This window comes from Nyctereutes procyonoides, unplaced genomic scaffold, assembly GCF_905146905.1.
Source record: "Nyctereutes procyonoides isolate TBG_1078 unplaced genomic scaffold, NYPRO_anot_genome, whole genome shotgun sequence".
NCBI classification, from domain to species: Eukaryota; Metazoa; Chordata; class Mammalia; order Carnivora; family Canidae; genus Nyctereutes; species Nyctereutes procyonoides.
Window position 1 is genome coordinate 12,876,496 of NW_026575136.1, and position 16,339 is coordinate 12,892,834.

Genomic DNA, 16,339 nt, shown 5'->3' on the forward strand with positions numbered 1-16,339 from the left:
ACTAGCAATGTCCTTAACCTAAATAGAATGATCAGAAGCATTGAAGTTAGAAAGGATGATGCCAACTTTTCATTATTTGCAGATTATATTAATACTAGAAAATGAGAGGAAATGACTCTAACACTACTACAATTAGGAATTCAGTAGATTGGGTGTATAAGGATTAATATGCAAAATTTACTTATTGTCTTCAGTGTAGATTTATGAAAAAAAAAGAGAAAGCACCTAGAAATAAATATTCAGATCTATTTGAAGAAAATTTTTAAATTCTACTGTGAAGCCTAAAACATTTAAATGCATATCAAGAACTGACTTGTTCTTAGAGAAGAATGATCAACTTTATGTAGATAAATGGTGTTTCTCAATTCTTTCATTATAGCCCTCCTTTTCAGATATTTCTTTTTTCTTAATTGTCCTCTCCCATTAAATTTTAATATCACCAATAAACTAATATCTTGTTATGTATTGTGCATATATATCTGTGCTTTGGAACGCAAGTTTTTTTCTTTTTTTTTTTTTAATTTATTTATGATAGGCACACAGTGAGAGAAAGAGAGGCAGAGACATAAGCAGAGGGAGAAGCAGGCTCCATACACCGGGAGCCCGACGTGGGATTCGATCCCGGGTCTCCATGATCGCGCCCTGGGCCAAAGGCAGGCGCTAAACCGCTGTGCCACCCAGGGATCCCGTTTTTTTCTTTTTTTAAAGAGTAAGTTTTTCACCTCCAAGAACCATTTTTTTTTTCTCTTTAGGGTGATATCGTCCTGTTGAAAATGCATAAAATGGACATTCTCCCTTAATTAATTCAAAACTTTAAATTCATTGCCAATCAAAATACCAACATTAACTTTTTGACACTAAATTCTAACTTACAGGACTAGCTAGAAAAGCTTCAAAATGTAAATAGAGTGAGGGGGGCTAGCCCTTCTATCAGGGGTATTAGATATGTTATAGAAAAATAGTAATAAATATTATGTAATTGAATTTCCAGGATAGATATTTCATAAGTAGAGCATATACATAGTGGAATTCAGTATGTGATTAAAAAATAGATTATCAAACAAATGGATTTTGAATAACCCAGGATCCAGAAGAGAGAGGACAGGCAGTTCATCTCTATTACACTTTTCACACCAAAGTAAACAGAATGGTTCAAAGACTCTAACACAAAATGAGATGCCACACAAGTGTAGAAGAAAATATAAGGGAATTTATATTAGCTTGGAGGAAAAAGTCTGTAGAACAAGACACAACACCCAAAAGCTAAAAAAATTAAAGACTAATAGTTTTGCATAAAGTTAAAATATCTGCGTGTTTTAAAACGCCATAAGTGAAGTTAAAAGACAAATAGCACAATAGAACAAGATACGTTTGTATTGTATATATAAGAAAATGACAGATATTCAGAAGGCATATTGAATTTAAATCAAAAATAAAAATGCTTAAAACCACAGCAAATAGACTCTAGATATAGGAAAAAATGCAAATAGCCTCTAACCACAAGAAAAAAGTGATATTCCACAAAATAAAACTTGAATGAGACCTTGTTTTTCACATATTAATGCAGAATTGAAAATATCATGTAATATGATGTGTCATTGAGAATGTGTGGAAACAGAAATGTCTGCCCATTTCTACTGAGTGTATAAATCAGCAAAGTCTACCTTTTAGAACAATTTGCCAATTTCTATGAAAAGGAAAATTTAGGGCGGCCCGGGTGGCTCATCGGTTTAGTGCCGCCTTCAGCCCAGGGTGTGACCCCAGAGTCCCGGGATCAAGTCCCACGTCAGGCTCCCTGCATGGAGCCTGCTTCTCCCTCTGCCTGGGTCTCTGCCTCTCTTTCTGTGTGTCTCTCATGAATAAATAAATAAAATCTTAGAAAAAAGAAAAAGTAAAGTAAAACTTTACATACCCCTTGACCAATATTTCCAAGTCTAAATATATATTCGGCAGATACATTCATACTTGGACTTAAAGGCTTTTTTCTCAAGAATGTTCATTGCAGTACTTTTGTAATAGTGAAGAGTAAAATATCCAGCAATAAAAGACTACTTATGTGATGGTGGTGCATACATATAACGGACTGCAGGGCAGCTATTGATCAGACATGGTAAGACGGAACAAAGTAAATTTGCTGAAAATTATATAGTATGAGTGACGGTTAGCTGTAGGTGTCAGCTCTGTTAGACCATGGCACCCACGTGTTTGTTTGAACACTAATCTGGCTGTTGGTGTCAAGGTATTTGTAGATGTGATTAATATTTATAATTAGTTGACTTTAAATAAAGCACATTACCCTTGATAATGTGGGTAGGCCTCATAGAATCAGGGGAGCTCCTTAGGAGTAACACAGGTTTCCTGGAGGAGGAACTCTGCGTTCAGACTGCACATTGACTGCATTTCCAGCCTGCCCCTGTAGACTGCAGCCTTGACGGTCCCCACAGCGGTGCGAGCACTACCTGAAATCTCTCTCTCTCTCTCTCTCTCTCTCTTTCTCGATTCTCAGTATATCTAGAGATCGGTTCCATTGGTTCTGTTTGTCTAGACAACACTGGCTGATACCCTGGGGTATTACATCTTTTTAAACAACTTGTACCTTTTATAATTGTTTCTCTGATCATTGTTCTGGAGAACATTGAGGGGAATAGGAACAGGGGTTGTATGAACTTGTGACTGCAGCATCTAGTCGGGAGCAAGTCAGAAATGCAGACTCTCAGGCCTCATGCCAGACTCCGGGAATCAGAATCTGCATTTCAAGAGGATGCAGAGATTGAGGAGCGCTGGCAAGGGATATGGGGATCGCACATGGGGATTCGGAAGGCACTGACTTCTTCACCTAGGCTCCTGGGTGCTCAACGTTCCTTTCTGCGCAGACCTCAGTTCTTTACACCCTAACCTGCATGACGTACAAGCTACTTGCAGCCCCTCTGTCTTGCTACCCAAACTCCTTCCTGTATGCTGCCTATTGAGGGCCTGTGCACTTGGAGCTAACTTTATTGCTTCCCTTTTGAGAGTAAACCCTAGTTGTCCAAATTAATTCCTCCTCAATTCTTGGTATTTCCTACCCCCAGTCCTCGAAGACCCCAATGTACAGGACATTCTGGAGCTTGGGGACGGGGACTGGATGTGGAGAGTGGCCACTGCCTACGTGGCTTTGTGGCCTTTGTCTCAGTTGTGGGGGAAGAGGCTAGGCTCTCAAGGAGGGAGGATGGAATTTTTGTTGTTTCTGCTCATATTGTGTTTTAGGCAGATTTTTTCCCCTTAATTTGAAGCTTTTGTTCAACGACAGGATTTATTCCTTCATACTCACAGCACATCTTGAAAAATTTTAATTTGGAGTGTTAAAAAAAAATAGCATAATTGGCTGCAAGAAGCCCGTGGAAGGTGAACTGATTTTATCAGAAGGCAAATTATCCAAGAGGAGCTCACTTGGTTTGGAGAAAAGCAGTGACCTAAACAGGAAAAGGGGAAAGAAATATAAAAAGATGACCTTAGAAAAAAATCTAGCCTGGATAAAACCTGAAAACTTTGCTTGTTCTTATTGTTAAGCTATGGGCTCTTATAATGTTTCCAAAGAATCAGTAAGCCTGAAGCCTGATGCAACTCATTCTGACCTTGGAGTCTGCCTTCCTACAACACTAAGGACGTTCCAACTACTTGGCCCCCAAATGAATTCATTAGGCTGGTCTGAGGCTTAGGAAACGGAGTTTCTATTTTGTAGGCATCCTTTGCCACTGCTCAGCGCTAACTTTGACACTTAGACACATTCTGCATGCAGTGCATTGCCTCCAACTAACCACCCCCAAACCTCGAAGATCTTCCTGTCTCCACTTGCCCAAGTGTTTTCTGTACACTGTAGGCCTAGAGACCAATCAAATCCCATCTCTCCAGCATAGTTCAGTGCCACAGGGTACCTCTGCCAAGCACATCTCACTGCAGACGGGGAAGGGCAGGTGGGGCTCTAGGCTTATGCCAATTAAAAACATTTTTTGTCTGAACCTTTTCACTCCCACAACCATGGAAAACCAGGCCCAAGCCTGGACACAGGTGTAGAGTTATTTCAAAGAATGTGTATTTATATGACTAGATAAGAACATTATTATAATATGATAGCCCAGCTGACTTGAAGTTAACACGTAATGGCAGAGATACCGTTAGCCAGGTATCTCTGACTCGTTGGACTAAAATTTGCACATTGTTGGACTAGAAATTGTTGGTATTTCAAAGAACTAACATGTGAGTTACCTCCAAAGCATGGAGGACTCCAGTATGTTATATATGAAGCTTTCCAATTTTATTGCTATAGTAGTGAATTCTTTTTTTCAAACGTAATTTTATGTAGAACCTCCACATTTAGAATGGAAAAATGATAATACTATTAAAGGAGATAAGGAGGCCCAAATTGCCCCTGTTAAGACTGCTTCACACCCATAATATACTTGGTACAATCATGCAATCCTGGAGCTCCCTGGAATTTCATCTGCAAACTACTGGTCTAGATGAAAACCAGCTTGGATTTGGTGTTCTCAAGTGTGGTGTGTATCTCCTAATGTTCCTGAGCAGTATACTAAGTGAATTTTAACCTTTCTTAGCTTAGAATCATCATTTTGGAAACCATAATATATGCTCTTATACCTTATAGTTAATGCAATACAGTAGAAAGAACATGGACTACGGAGTTCACAGTACACAATGCACTGAACAGCTATACTTAAGCAAATAACTTAACCTATCCTAGTTACTTAAGAGCAAAATGCATATATCAAAATAATACCTGATTTACAGAGTTTAGTATAAAAATTGAGTAAAATAATGCCTGCCACGTAGCAAGTAACCCATAATTTACATGGAGGGCATAGGGAGAAGGAGTTGGTAAGACTGCTGTCCACCTAAACTCATACTCCTCATTCAGAGACTGAATTTCTCTGCTCACAGATTGGCCAAGTGAGAGGACTTACCCTCACCACCATTTCAGGGCCTTCTTTGGGACCGCAGAGTATTATTATCTAGTACCAACGCACAAGTCTGACCCATCTCCGTTGCAGGCCCGAGGCTTTCTCTCTTCTGTTGGTTGGGTGCTCTATACCTCCATGAGGCCAAAGTGTAAGGTGAGGGATAGACAGTAGTACAACCAAGAGAGATGACATAGGGGAAGCATGACCAGTTTATCAGTTTGTTGTACCTTGCAGATCTGCTGGGGCCCAACTAGCACAGGTACCACTTCCATCAAGTAATGGGTTATTGGGGCATCTGTCTGGTTTTATGACTTGGAAGATCTAATGGAATCATGTAGACTCAGGTTAGTCACTTACTGTCCCATGGTAGAAGCCCGGTCTTCAGTAGGCTAGAAGCTGCTTTGCTAAAAGTGAGTAATTTTCTGCCGCATAAGACCCAGACTTGCCCTAAACTCCTAGCTGTCTCTGCCACGACTCTTCTGTTGGGAATGGCATCCAATCACCATGGACACCTCTGGCATCAGCAGGTCTGCTGTATCTTGTGGGCTGTGTGACAAAGCCAATTGTCAGGTAGAAATCAAATGATGGAGTTCTTGAATACCTTGCTGAGAGTCTGCTTTTTAGAGTTGTTTCTAGATATCAACTGTCTTACTGTAGGTTCTGTAGGAAAAACAGAGCCTGAGACAAGCACTTACATACACATCATTCATTTGGGGGAAAATTTTGCAAGACACAGAGGCCAGGGACTGGGAAGAATGGAATTGGGATGTAAAGAGAGTCAGTCCATTGGGTCATTCTCATGTTGCTCACACAGTGGGCAACTGGGACTCCCCTTGGCTTTTGAGACCTTCTGAGGGTGAAGGTTCAGCATTATCCACCCAAGGGACAGAAGAGGGGGCTATTTATCCATTGACTCTGCCCTGTAGGTCAAAAGTGTCCTCCTGGAGAGTTGCTTACGCACTAGAATGGCTCTTTGTGGTGTTCCTGTGGCAACACCAGAGAAATCCGAGGGCTGAAAGGGTCCATAGGATGCAACCCAAGCAAGAGATTTTCAGGTCACCTACAGCCCATCACTGCAACCACTAGTGAGTAAAAAAAAAAAAAAAAAAAAAAAAGTAGCTAAGGCAGGTAAGTGGTTCCCCTTAAACAAAAGGGCTGCAGCTAGTCATGCTTTAGTAAGAATAATAAAGTGATCACTATCGCCCTTTTACTTTTTAGAATTATTATTTTTTTGGCTGATAGCTATCATTTTTTTTGTACTGCCATTCCTATGCTTTTCTATGGCACTATTTTAATCTCTCACTAATCTTTGATTTTTCTTCTGCTCTGAGTTTGAAAGCCAATTGAGTAGTTGGTTAGGACTATGCATAAAGTGAGAGTAACTAGGCCCCGCAGGAAGACTGAGGTGATCTTTAACAGGCATATGAGGATGGTAACTAAACTTACTGTGGTCATCGTTTCACAATATATGGAAGTCAAACCATTATTCTGTCCACCTTAAATGCATACAGTGATGTATATCAATTGCATCTCCATAAAACTGAAAAAATTGTTTATTAATTTTAATAAGCACATATTGTTAGGACTTTTGAAATATCTAGTTAGCCTACATAGTGCCTCTTTATCTCCTCTTAATTTTCCAGTCTCATATTCTGGTTGGGTGAAATGGTCACAGAGCCAAATTATAAACTAACATGGGCTATTGCTATGATTACACCATACAACGTTATTACCATTACTATTATTTTGTAATGAGGTAAAAAATTTTAAATTGTATTATAACATTCTTCTAATTATTATAGTGTTATTTTGTTAGTGAATAGTTACAGCCGGGACACATATATGAAAGTAGCGCTAATTGATTTTAGTTTAGGTTCATTATGTTAAAAACAAAAATTAAAGAACCGTTAAGCCATACATAATAAGATAACATAAACAGAACTCCCATTTCAGGATTCCTGATTTATGTTCCCAGAAAAGAAGGATATTTATTTTGAAAATGAAAGATTTAAATCAAATATCTGCTTCCTCCAGTGTTTTACAAAAAAAAAAAAAGTAGTAAGAACAAAAACAATAATGGGAGAAAATAAGGAAATTCAACTTCAAATGGCTTTTATCTTTGATACAGGCTCTAATAGTTTAAATTAACAAAGATTAAAATGCAAATATTGATTTTGGTGTTGGCTGGATTTCCAGGGTCTTTGAAATGTTTAGAAAACAGTCTGCACATTTCATTTCCTTTTTATTTGGACAATGCATTGTTGCCAGCATTTCTTTGATTTTCACATCTGGAATCACTAAAACATACAGCTGGGAAGAGCCACCAGTGATATTTTGTTTTCTTGACTAAGAACAAGAACCTTGGCCTGATCAAAGGGTAATCATCTGGGCAAGTTAATGACGAAATCCTAAGCAGTGAGAAGATGAAGGCTAAGGTACCGGTGAGCACGGGATTTGGAATTGAGTTTGTCACTTTACTTCTCTGAGTTTTGTGAAATGCTGTTAATGATATCGTACTGCCTTTACCAAACCTCCCGAATCCCATGTCTGCTCACACACATGGTAAGTCACACCCCCCTCCCACCTCTGCTGCTGGTCAGGGTCTTATCCACACATGCAGTAGATGAGAGAGAAGAGCGTGGCCCACTTTCTTGCCAGTGATTCGCCCCAGGTGGGAACACAGGACACAGAATATCAGGGGTGAAGCTCCATTAAAGGAACCACCTTGTATCTCTGGACAAAATAACAAGATACAGACTTTATAAATCTGATGGATTAGAAATAGTATAAGAAAGCCAAGAAGAAAATAACACGGCAGTAATCTTGTTTTAAGATCTCTGAACTTCCCTCAAAAACAAACCTAAACAGCTTATGTAAAGGAATAGTGATGAATATAGGAAGGTAAGTAGCTCAAATGGTCTTTCATTTTATGTCATTTAAGAGACACAAGAGTCTAAATTGGTACAAATACTTTGGAAAACTTTTTGGCAGCATTTATGAAAGTTAAACATAAGTAAGACCCAGCAATTTTTCTCCTGGCAACATATCTAATAGAAATGAGTGCTTAGTTCCTGCCAGAGGCACATGCAAGAATGCCTAGACCAGCTTTATCCACAACAGCCCCAAAACTGTTAATAACTCAAACATCCAACAGTAGAATAATTCAGCAAACCTAGGTCTAGCAAGAGTGCCTAGACCAGCTTTATCCATAGCAGTCCCAAACTGTAAACAACCCAAGTATCCACCAACAATAGAATAATTTAGCAAACCTAGTTCTGGCTATAAAACAGAATATTAAAAGTAATAAAAAGAAAAGAAATACTGTTACATACAATAACATGAATGAATGCCATTGACATGATGTTAAGTAGGAAAAAAAGATACATCAGAGCAAAGCTGTATGATTACATTTATATGAAATTCAAAATTTCTGAACCAATCTATTGTAATTAGAAGTCAGTTCGGTGGTCATCCCGGGGTGGGGGTATAGACTGGTAGGAAACATGGGGAAGCCTGTGGGAAGCTTGAAACATTCCGTATCTTGATCTTGGTCTTGGTTGCACAGAAGTATACATACAAATGCTAAAATCCCTCTGGCCAGCCACCTGAGATTTGTGTCCTTTACTATAATGGACATCTCAAATGGAAGGAAAAACTCAAGGTGGTGAACTCTAATAATACACAATCAAAATGGGAGGGGTCCTTGGGTGGCTCAGTCTGTGAAGCATCTGTTTTTGGCTCAGGTCATGGTCTCCAGGTGCTGGGATCGAGCCCCATGTGGGGCTCTCGGCTCAGCGGGGTCTGCTTTTCCCTCTGCCTCTGCGTCTGTGTTTGCTCTCTCTGTCTCAAAGAAATAAATAAATAAATTCTTTTTTAAAGAAGGCAAAATGGAAAATTACTATTGAAACTAATAATACTTTAAGCCATTGTTTTCTTTGAAGAAAGTTTCACTGGGAGAAGAATTCTTAAACTATTTATATAAAAATTTCAGAAAAAAAAATTTCAGAAAACCCAAACACCCAAATGCATATAGTCAATTAAAGTAGTCACCTTGGAGTGACTGTCCTCCAAGGACTGTCCTCCACCTTGGAGGCTACTGTTGCCTCCAATAAACTGCCTTGACATTATCTCTTGTTGTTCGAGCCCCTTTCTAAAAACTGTCTTCCTAAACTTTGGGATATTATTTTGAAAATGCATAAGGGGTGATCTTTGCCCTATGAAAGTGCCCTAAGTTTTTATAATGTATAAATAATTCGAAACCACTGCAGGCTGGACAGAAGATTTGCGATATGACATTTTTGTTGTTGCTCAATAATCAGGCACTGTTGACTAAAAAAATGAGAGTAATTATGCTGTCTGGCTCCAAAAGTATTTGTAGGGTTGATTCCAAAAAAAGTTTTCTAAAATGTGCAGATCTTTGTTAGTATCAGAGATTAAAAGGTTCAACTCACCAAAGCCTAACAGGTTTGCAGTCAAAAAGAACTTGGCTCTTGGAACCCACACAAGTCCAAATCCAGAAAATGAAGTAGCTTCATATTTATTTCAGCAATTCCACCAGGCATTTATCATTGCATACCCTATTCTCAGGAGGTACCACCACCTTAATTTACAATAGGGTAAGGAAATAACCCCAGGGAGCTTCATCTCTAGTCCAAAGAGATCTCATTTCTCTGAAGAGCCAAATGCCTCTCCTCTGCCAGTGGGGGAAGGGTAGGGGTGGCTGGGGTTTATAGCAGCGACATAGAAGTCACTTTCTCTCCAGTTTTCAAATCATCTATTTTATTTAACCAATACGTGATTTTTACTCTCACATCTTTTGCGATTATCTAGCCATTCTCACTCTTCTATTTGAAAAAGCACAGGATGCAGCCAGCACACAAGGCTTCCCATTTACTACCTCCCTGCAGGGTGATAGTGAAAGGTGGCTGATATTTCTCAGTCTCAGTTTCCTTGTTTGTGAAATGATGATGATATCATGCTACCTTGCCAGATGGTTGGGAAGTATTTAAAGAGCGTTCTTGGCTAAAGATCAGGGGAGAGTCCCTTCTCCTTTCTAGGCTCTGCCTTAATTAATCTGCGTGTTTTATAAGCATTAAGGGAACACTTAAGAGCTCCAAGATGAGCCAAAAAGGATTTTCTATAAGTTCTTTTTAGTTTCTTCTCTAGATAATATTAGGTATTATTCACATATTTCGCCCATTGAATTTTTAGCCATATTTCTTTTAGGAGGAGGCTTCTTTCTTTGATTTCTATCAAAAAAGTTAAACCCATAGGGGGTTGACGGAGACGAGACAGGTACCTTCTAATCTCATTTCTCTAGGAATGGGAAAACCAACCTCTCTTTTTTATACTTGACTGATGGAGAGTGATGACATCCAATCCCATCTCATTTCTTAAATGGGGCCCTGAGATGGGAATGTCCTCTCTTTTCTTAACAGCAGTCTGACAAAATATAAGCGTGTAACAGCTCTTGGGACAGAGCAAGATATAAATATTTCAGTGACTATCTCATGATTTTATTCCTTCTTCATGTAACTTATATAAAACCTTTCTATTGAGGAACCGATGGGTGCAGTGCTCTTAAAGGTGTGTGATCCATATTTATTTGGGGCAATTTGGCTCAGCAACATTACAGCTAAGCTTTAATTGCCTTGGCATAAAGTTACTTAGGTCATCAACTCAGAGACCACCATTTATGAGTATCATTCTTATTACTAACAGATATTCTTGTTGTTGAGTTTACTTACTTCCCAAATCTATGATTGCTGTTTGCATTAGCTTCTTAGACATTGTCACATAAGATTGTTCTATTTAATTTGTCCCAAATTATCACCACAAACTGAAGTCTGTTCTAATTCACCTTAGGTATTTGGAGCCAAGGTTGATACTCCCGGCCACCATAAACATCAAACCAAAATGCAACGTACACTTCTGAGTTATGTGATCTTCCTTCCTAGGAGAGCACAATAAATTTAGGCTTCCTAGCTTTATAGGCTCTAATAGGCACTGAGAGAACATTAGTTGGTTTAATTAAGATGGCACTCATGTAATTACCAAGCCTGATGCTAAAACTGCACAGTCTTATGTTATGTTAAAAAAAAAAAAAAGGTTTGATATGACGGCCAGTATCCCTTAAAGCAATGCCAGCTTTTTGTTTCTTTGTTTGATTTTTGGCTCTAGGTTTGTCTTTTTTTTTTTTTAATTTTTATTTATTTATTTTATGATAGTCACAGAGAGAGAGAGAGAGAGAGAGAGAGAGAGAGAGGCAGAGACATAGGTGGAGGGAGAAGCAGGCTCCATGCACCGGGAGCCCGATGTGGGATTCGATCCCGGGTCTCCAGGATCGTGCCCTGGGCCAAAGGCAGGCGCCAAACCGCTGCGCCACCCAGGGATCCCCTCTGGGTTTGTCTTTAACAACAAATGCAATAAATAGAATTCTAGGTCTCCCAGATTAAACCAGTAAAGCAAACCAACTGGAGCCATTGGTATACACACAGAGATGCGCCGACAAGTTAAGGAGTACAAATATAACAGAATTGATAAAAAAAGAAAGTAAGTGAACTGGTACTTCTAAAGGTAGCAGCACTGCAGTGCGGCTTTTCTAGAACTTGCTTGTTGGCAGAATTGGGACCTTGTAGAAAAGATCATCCTGATCTGAAGGCACGTTTTTAGGTTTGCATATTCATTCTCTGGCCACTACTAATTCTCTTCCTGCACGAACCTGCAAATTGAAAGCCATGACTCAAGTTGAACAACTTTTCCACTGTTTATTTCTAAGATTCATCGTTGCTATGTTTACCTGGATCCAGGGCTCATCTTCACTTCCCTGAGGAAGGAGTGCTTGTTGGATCGCCCAGTTGCCTACTCAGTGGATGCCGGAAGGAGTGCAGTGTGGTGTTAGGCTGAAGGCCTCCTCATGAGTTCCTTCAATTCTCTCACACTGGGGTGGGACTGATTATCTCCACAAGGTTGCCAAGGTTTATTCCAGCTGGACGGCTTCAGGACAATTAGGGTATGCTTTAATTACTAAAGAGCCATTTAGATTTATACAGAAACTGGAGAAGAAACTTAAACTATCTTTTTACTTCACATGCTTCATAGTTCTTGGTCCCTGAAGGGCCCAACATATTGAGCCTTTCTTTCTCCACTTGACAGTCTAAATGACCCAGATCTGAAGTATAAAAAAAGGAATTCTTTGAGTTCTTCACCACTCAAAATTCTAGTGAATAGTACTGAATACCCTGTTAGTAAAAACATTTGGTATAAAACTAGGTATTGCTGAACTTACTCTTTTACCCTCTTCGCATACTATTTAGTAGTGCTGATATAGGATGTATAAAGACAAGTTATAATTAGCATTTGTTCCAATCCACTGATTACTTCTGTAGTTAATAAAACAGTTGCTCTCCTCCCAAATGAACTGCATTCCCATACAATCTAGTCTCGACTACAGATAATGCCCAAGTATATGATTTGTTCTATAAAAACATATATTGGAAGTCCATGGTTGGTTTCCATGTACAGCCCTCTCCACAAAGGCCTGCAATATAGTTTCAATCCCCTCCAGACTTCTGCTACAGAGGTTAAGATATGCTATAAGTTGACTTGCTTCCATCACAGAGAAATGTTTTGCATTTCAGGTTCTAAATAGACAGAAAGGCAGAAGGCCAGGATGATTCTAGGGAAGTTATTTTGCAACTTCAGCGTTGGGAATTAATAGCCTTCATAAGAGGTAATGAGATTATGGACCATTAGGATGGACTAAAGGCTTTAGGATTTGGTATTTGTCTGAGTTCTAGTTTAACTGAGTCCCAAGAGATATATGATAACTATGCCCAAATGAATGCTATTCTATAAATCCAGCCCAGCTGGGTGACTAAAGACCTTTCTCAAAGCCTCATGCCATGCCTCCTTGTTAAGGGCAGGGTCTTGGGAAGGATCTGTTGATTTGGGTGAGTGTGAAGCATACACAGTGACTAGTATAGAATCTAGAGATATTTAGCTGATTGAGATGAATACAAATTCTGAATCTTTTGTAATAATCTGATAAAAGGTCGACCCAATAATATCCGTTTCTCCTTTGGAAGTAGTTAACTACTAAAACAGGAATTCTCAGGAAGACTCCCTGAATTAATGACACATGCCCTTTCAGACTTACATGCAACAGAAGACAGAGCTTCAGACACTCCTGTCTCTGAATTGCCTTTAATCAATATGCATTTAGTACTCTGAGTAATAGTGATATGCTAATCAAGTCCAAGACACCTGTTTAAATCCCACCACAATGAGATAACATATGCAAAGACTAGCCCAGAACTGGGAAGGGTTAGCATCTTTCTTTTCCCTTAGCAAGCATGTAAGTATGGCTGTCAAAATGAGCTTATATATGTAAAAACAGCTCACTGCAGAATTTTGAGATAATATTATTCAGCTTTTTGAGGAGTCATACCTAACTGAAAGAATATAAGTAATTGTTTAGGGAATTTACTTGGGCTCTTTCATGCAATTACTAGTCATTTCATCAATATTATTTAAGTAAAAATTCATCAAGATTATAATCCATGCTAATAATGTAATCTATGTCTAAAACTTATATACAGGATTTTTCATTAGTATTTTATGTATTTATAACTTTTAAAATGAGGAACACTCTCGTACAAAAAGGTATCTGGTTAAAAAATATCTGGTGATATTTCATAACTTAAGACCGTGCCGGAGGGGTGCTTGGATGGCTCAGTCACTTGAGCATCTGACTCTTGATTTTGGCTCAGGTCATAATCTCAGGGTCCTGGGATCATGCTCTGCATAGGGCTCCTTGCTCAACAGGAAGTCTGCTTAAGGGTCTTTTTCTCTCCCTCTTTCTGTCTCTACCCACTGCTTTCTCCCTCTCTCTGTCTACAATAAATAAATAAATTGTAAAAATAAAATAAAAACTATACTGGAAAAAATATTTAGTGACCTAGGAAAATAATCATGATTAGTTTTGGGGTAAGAAAAAGAGGTTGCAAAATAGTAGGTAGAGAGTATATGTTAAACACACACAGGCCCATACATAGAGATAGATAAGGGACTTTTTCAAAGATGTGTAAGAATTATACAAAATAATAGTGTAGAAATTCTGGGCTTTTAAAAAATTCATATCTGTACTTTACTGTGTATACTTCTCTCAATGAATGTGCATTACTCTACATAACAGGAAAAATACACTTATTACAAAAGAAAAAGAATAGACATAATAAAAACAATTAGCCAAACTGGTCATAAGAGATTGTGTAAGTAAAACACCTCGTGGACTGAATTTCCCAGTTTTCCACCAGTTGTTTGGATTATGTAGGCTTAGCCTCATTCGCCAGTCTAAAAATAGACTTCTGGAGAGTCAGACTCCCACAAAAAAGAAGTAGATAGCAAGAGCAGAGGTTATTAATTTGTCCATTCGACCCATCATCCGATTCCCTTGTCTCATGAACCTCCAGCCCAGGGGGAGTTTGTAGCTCAGTGTAGCAGTTAATTCCCAGCAGGGCTACGTGAGTGTTTGTGGTGGAGGTGGCCTGGTGGTCTAGAGAGTGGAGAGTGGTCTTAAGCAGATGTCCAAGAAATCCAGATGTTAACGAAGATCACTGATTGTAAAAATACAGCAATATTTCATATCATTCTAATAGGGGAGATGCAACAAAGCAAAGGCCAAAAGCAAATTTCTGCAGAAAAATAGCCATCTGGGGGTACCTGTATGGCTCAGTTGATTAAGTGATCAACTCTTGATTTCAGCTTAGGTCATGATCTCAGGATCATGAGATCAAACCCTGCATCGGTTCCTTGCTCAGCTGGGCACCTGCTTCTCGCCCCCTGCCCCTCCCCTAGCTTGCACACACTTGCTCTCTTTAAAAATAAATAAACCTTTAAAAAAAAGAAAAAATAGTCATCTGAAGCATAAGTTCAGATTATTTTTGCTTATCATAGAAGACCTAGAAACTTAGCCATACACCAAGCATGTAAGACGTTTCCTCTTACTTAAATGAAAATAAAAATCATACATTTCTAAGGGATTAGGCTTAATCGGAAAATAAATGTTACTTGGGATTTTAACACACATTTACTTACCAACACTAAATCATGGCTAATTTACTTGCTTTGACTGTCTTTATTTTTGAGGAAGAAAGTGAACATATAGGCATCCTAGTAGGTACTGGTCTCTGTTATTTTGTCTATTTTTCACTTTCACTGCCTTATTTTAACTTGAAATAGGTTTTGAATATACAATTTCTAGGGGCAGTCATAACATTGTCTATATCATCCCTGTGTGCCTGCTAGGAGAAAAGGAAGAGGCCAACGCTTCCTGGTTCTGGGCTAGTTCTTGCACATATTATTTCATTGTGGTGGAATTTAAACAGATGTCTTGGTCTTTATTAACATATCACTAACACTCAGGATATTAAATGCCTATTGATTAGAGACAATTCAGAGACAGAAATATCTGAAGCTCTGTCGTCTATTAAATGTAAGTCTGAAAGGAAATGCATCATTAATCCAGAGAGTCTTCCTGAGAATTCTTGTTTTAGAAGCTATTTCTAAGCAGAATTATAGACATTATTGGGTGGATCTTTTATCATATTATTACAAAAGAATTAGAATTTGTGCTCATCCCAATCAACCAAAATGCCATTGGATTCTATACTCTTGGCAGTGTATGCTTTCTGGAAATGTAAAAGTTCAAAGTAAATAAATTCTAGAGAGACCTTTCTTGAAATGTCATACTTTAATAAAATATTGTCGTATATTTATTCATTGTATTTGCTCGTTATTGGGTTGTCTTTTAAAATATATATATATATATATGTATATATATATATATATATAACCAGAGAGAATGAGCTGATATTCTGCAAGTGTCAGTGGAATCTAAGTACCTGCCTCTGCATCACGGCTTGCTTCTTCTGAAGGCATAGCTGGGGAGAGGCATGCAGAAAAATCTCGGGTAGGCAAAGATAAAATTGTAGCATGTGGATTTTAGGTCTGACCCTGAGTGCTTGAGATGGAATCAGGCTTTTATTTTTATTTTTTTAAAGATTTTTAAATTTTTATTTATTTATTCATGAGAGAGAGAGAGAGAGAGAGAGGGAGAGAGAGAGAGAGAGGCAGAGACACAGGCAGAGGGAAAAGCAGGCTCCACGCAGGGAGCCTGAGGTGGGACCCGATCCCAGGACCCCAGGGTCAGGCCCGGAGTTGAAGACAGATGCTCAACCGCTGAGCCCTCCAGGCGTCCAGGAACCAGGCTTTTAAAGCAGGTGTTATGTATGACTGAAGGTGTTATACGTGGCATCTGATCAAAATTATGCTATTTCATTCTCTAAGGAGGCAGCAAGCTGTAGATTGGAAACATAAATAGG

General features: G+C 38.8%; 1 long non-coding RNA gene across 1 annotated transcript; it reads right to left on the bottom strand.

The window, feature by feature from the left end:
- Positions 1 to 8,352: 8,352 nt before the first annotated feature.
- On the bottom strand, positions 8,353 to 11,857 carry LOC129495386 (uncharacterized). Its single transcript, XR_008661525.1, has 2 exons — positions 11,755 to 11,857; positions 8,353 to 8,795 (listed from the first exon to the last, which is right to left on the bottom strand). It is a non-coding gene; the product is annotated as an uncharacterized LOC129495386 (long non-coding RNA).
- Between the last annotated feature and the right edge of the window lie 4,482 nt (positions 11,858 to 16,339).